This window comes from Gossypium raimondii, chromosome 5 (assembly GCF_025698545.1).
Source record: "Gossypium raimondii isolate GPD5lz chromosome 5, ASM2569854v1, whole genome shotgun sequence".
Classification (NCBI taxonomy): domain Eukaryota; kingdom Viridiplantae; phylum Streptophyta; class Magnoliopsida; order Malvales; family Malvaceae; genus Gossypium; species Gossypium raimondii.
The window spans coordinates 41426620-41431462 of record NC_068569.1 but is presented as its reverse complement, the minus strand read 5'-3'; the positions used below and the strand labels follow the sequence as shown (position 1 = coordinate 41431462).

General features: G+C 34.1%; 1 long non-coding RNA gene across 1 annotated transcript; it reads left to right on the top strand.

The window, feature by feature from the left end:
- Nucleotides 1-201: 201 nt before the first annotated feature.
- On the top strand, nucleotides 202-3753 carry LOC128041225 (uncharacterized). The gene is made up of 2 exons (XR_008195933.1): nucleotides 202-766; nucleotides 3459-3753. It is a non-coding gene; the product is annotated as an uncharacterized LOC128041225 (long non-coding RNA).
- Nucleotides 3754-4843: the final 1090 nt, after the last annotated feature.

Below are 4843 nucleotides of genomic sequence, written 5' to 3'. Positions count from 1 at the left end.
AAATTTAACACTAAAACTTAAATTTCTTGTAGTTAGAGTTTCGACAGTATGCGCACAATGGGAAATCTCATTACAAAAGTTTGATTCCATTTGTTTCAACACTGATTGAACCACCAAATTAAAACCTTGGGAGTCAGAACTCAAAATCTTAAAGTTCTACTGGCCCCAATTAGAATTTTGATTGGTTTCACAAAGGTATTTTAGTTCGGCGCACTTTCTAAAACAGACAAATTGCTTAAGCTCATAGAGGAAGATGTGCCAATCCACCCAGAAATCTCACTACCATCCACAAAGTTGTCACTATCCATCGAGCCTGGCAAACCATCCACCTTCACGTGGCCCACCTGAGAAAACTTGCTACCCAGCTCCCTAGTTAACCTAACAGCAGTACTGCCACCCTTATTTGAAACCCCCAAATTAAAGTTTACAATAATTTCATATCCCTTAGATTTGAAACCCTTAGATTTCTCACCATCATCAGCAATAACTTCTTCATCCTTATCTAAGGAAACCAATGTAGAGAATCTAGATCCCCTAGAAAATTACCCCAGATTTTCCTCTTCAAACCTTTGTTTGCTTGATATCCTCCGTGATTTCCTCTCAACAACCATCCATAGCCCGTAGGCATCTTCCTCATTTGTCATGCCAACCACCACCGTAGGCGTTTCAAGTTAAGGGTTTTGTTGCTCCAATTGCGTCGCGCTCCCGACTCGAGAACAAGCCTCATTGAAATAACCTTAACATCCACTGGAGAAACAAATAACTGGTAATGATTCATACTCTATTGCTAAGATCTGCCATTAATCAACACTTACGGCACCAACAGTTTGTCCAAATTAATATAGACTACCATACGAGCAAAACCCCCCTTACTTTTAGTATTCGTGTTGAAATCTAGTTTAGCAACTCTCCCTATCATCCCCAATCTCCCAGGGTACTTTTCTCTTGTACTAATGCCCCGAAAAGCCTAGTAATGTAATCTAGGTCATCACAACACTAGGGTATGGCTGAGTTGGATTAAAATCAATTGTCTAAGGTTGCATCGTTAGGTATTGTCGAAAAACGATGCAAAGCCTTTGAGATATCACTTTATCAAAGTTCCATTTGTCCAGGAATTTTGCTAGAAAATAACCATTTTCAATGTCCATCAGTTGGATTGGCGCAAAAGGTCTCCAAAGACTATGGATCTTATTAAAAAGAGTTGCATACTATATTCCGTCCCAACAATTTTAACACTAGCATAGTAGACATGTCCCTAATGAGAAACTGATGAATCCTTTCCGAAAACTTAATCGCAGGAATACCATTGATAGTTGATTTCCTAATATCCCCTTCACAAAATTCAAAATCATCATCACCTTCTGAAACTAAGAATTCAGTCGTCTTCTTCGAACCCGATTGTCCCTTGCCCACTAGCCTATCCTTATAAGATACGGTCTACTCATTAAAGAAATCCATATCCCTCGACTTGTCCGAATCAACATGTGTATCCTTGAACCTCACCTTTTTGGTAATTTGATTAGCTAAAGTATGAGTTTCAACCCCATTACCTTCACTAGTAGACATTATCAGATCAGCCCCATTACCTTTACCAAGCATTGTTCTTCATTTCCTATTATTTTTAGAAGAACTAATATTTGATAACTTAATGCATAATTTTTTGTATCATTAATGAAATAAGTGAATTTAACGATGATATATTATTAGAAATAAAGAAAAGTGATGTTGTGTTATTATCTAAATCATCGGTGATGCATAGATTTATACAATGACAGTGTATTAAATTTAATACTTATAAATAAATTTAATTTTAAGTAAAGAAATTCAAGGTTACTATTTGATGTTATAATCTATATCTATATATATAATATATACTTCTAGTTCCTATAGCTTAAGACTAGTAAATAGGGTTATTTAGTTAAAGCCAAAGCTAAATAAAAATAAAAGAGAAAAGCAAAGAAGAAGTTGAAATTGAAGTGGAGAAGAAGAAAAATAGGAAGATGAAGAGGAAACCCAACAACCCTGAAAAACTTTAGATTAAGCTTAACAATATTATAGGGTTAATTTAGTTATTTTTTATAATGTTATTTATTTATAGGGATTAAGAAGCAAAACAATATATTTTCAAAAAGAAATTATTTATTTGTTCTGAAGTTGAGGAATTTGGATTGTTTATGGAACGACAACTTTTCACTCAAATTATTTTTGTAAAATTTGAATACTTAAGCAAATTAAACATAAGGGAGGGAAGATGAATTCCAAATATTGTAGAGACTAAGGTAATTAGATTTGTCATTGAAGTTTGGTATAGATTTGGGGACAGCTTTATTGTTAGGTATGGGTGATAACCAATTTGTCTGCCTACTTATTTTTCAAGTTGATTGCGGAGAATACCTTTGGTTGGGTGTTTTTACGAGGATTATAGTTTTTGTTTTTTTAATGTGGGGGATACATGAGTTTATAATCTGATTCAATACAAATAGTTGTATTTTAGAAATTAAATTATTATTATCGATTAGTTCAATTGTTATTGCAAATGTATAATTCCTCCCATGACATAAGTTCAACAATTTTAAATTTTGATGAATAGAATATGAAAGACCTATTAATCATAAAAAGGAATTCTTATGTGAAAGACACTTGCACGGCTGTTTTTAATTCATAAAATGTTCTTCATAGTATTAGGTTCGATTTGACATAATATTTTCAAATTCATATCACCTAACTTAACCCAGATTTTAATTGATAGTATATTATTTTATTTAATGTGTTATAAATAAAAGAGAACAGTTGAATTTTTTTAAAATTATGTTTTAATTTACAATTTTAATAGACATAATTATTAAGTTAAATATTCATAAAAATTGAAATAAAAAATAGCTGTTACTGAAATTATTGCCTTTAAAAGGAAAAAAACCGAAAAGGATGAGTAAAATAGATTTTTGAAGTAAATAAATTTTAAATTATTTCAATGAAAATAACTCACACCAATAATAATTTTAAAATATTTTCATAGAAAATCATAATTACAAAATGCATGTAAAATTATATATAATATATAGTAAAAAGGAAAAAAAGAGAACTAAAGGCATTTTTGAAATAAAAGGAAAATTTTACAAGTTGTGCAAGAAAAGAAAATCATACAAGTTAATACAAAATTAAAAGTATAGTAATTAATATAATTTGAAATTAATAAGTTCAAATAAAAATTAAGTAATTTATATGATATTATAAAGGGTAAAATACATACATATCATCCAATTTTTTAAAATTTTTATTTTAAGCATTAAAAATAAAAATATTTACAAAATGAACACTTATGTTATAAAATTAATTTATTTTAATCACTTCAGTTAAAATTGCATGACATTCCCACTATTTTTTTTGTTTATGTCCGGCTCCATCACATGCATTTAAATATTTTATTTTCTCCTATTGCGCCGCACCCCGAAACCAAGCAAGCGCAGAACCCTTTCGCCGAAATTGCTGTCAACTCAGAGTCTACTGTTCCCTTCAGAGTGCATCTGGGCATCGAGTCAAACTCGAGCCGTGCAACATATGACCCGGTTCGAATCAGTCGGGGAGAGGAGGGAGAAGAGAATCGTAGTAAAGGATAAGAGAAGAAATTGAGTAAAGAATGTCTGCTAGCTCAGATGGAATCTTTTCTAGAGAAGTTCCTCCATAAGGGTCTATACATGTATAACAAAATTAGTTTACATTTTCCATCTAAATAAATCAAATTTGTTTCTCAAACATTGAACCCAAAAGACAACGCAAATGCAACTGTTTGGAGACAGTGTAACAGCAAATTTTCAAAGTTTTTCAAATGATTAACGATTGAACAGCGGTTTTTGGGCGTGGGAGATGAAAAATTTCGAACCCAAAGACAAGAATTTCAACAGAATTTTCGCGTGGGAGATGAGCGTCTGGGTTGGAAACTATGTAACAGCAGAGCATGAAAACGAAGTGGGCTTTGAAGGAAGAGAACCAGGAGGAGGAGATTGAATGCATTTGAGGGACTTGAAGAAGAAGCTTTGATGGACTCAGGGTATTCCATGGAAGTTGAAAAGGAGTGGTTTTGGGCTTGATTTGGGTTTGAGAGATAGCAAATAACGATGAACAGCTCGAAGACGAAGAAGCAGCTTTAATGGCTATGGTAGACTAAAAATCCATCGAAAAGAGAGAGCAAAGAGAAGACTTGAAGTGTCGTGTGTTATTCCGTTTCTTGATGGGGCGGCGGCGGTGGAGGAACTTTTTTTTTTTTTTAAGGAAGCTGGGGTAATATTAACACAAAACTAAATAAAAAGAAGTCCAACAAATCAAACCCAAAACAGGAAACAACCCAAACATAAAGCCAATAAAACAAACCAAAAGAAAGCCCAGCAAAGAACAGCTTAAACAGCATACGATAAAGAGCAATCACTTCCAAGGATGAGCTGTTCCCCAAAACCAGCCGGTTGTTCAACAAAAGAGCAGCTGAAACGCCACCAGCAAAGCAACCAGCAACAATGATCCCAAACATCAAGACCCTTCAAGCGTCCAGATCTAAGAAATCTAGCACACAAGCAACTTCCAAGACTCCTCAAAGATGAAACTCACCCTTTCCGAAACCCATCAGAAACCATTCGAGTCCCCTCAGCTCTCCCTTTCCTTCCAAATTAATCCTCATCTAAACATGCCCCACAAAGTCCTCACCACTCCCCCTTTCCTCGCCTCTCAATACAGACTGGCGATCACTTTCCACCGCCAACAGCATAAAATCAAGCACCCGCCCACTCAGGTAATAACTATTCCCACCCTTCAAACCTCCGTAGCCAACAAATGGGCCACTATGTTCCCTTCA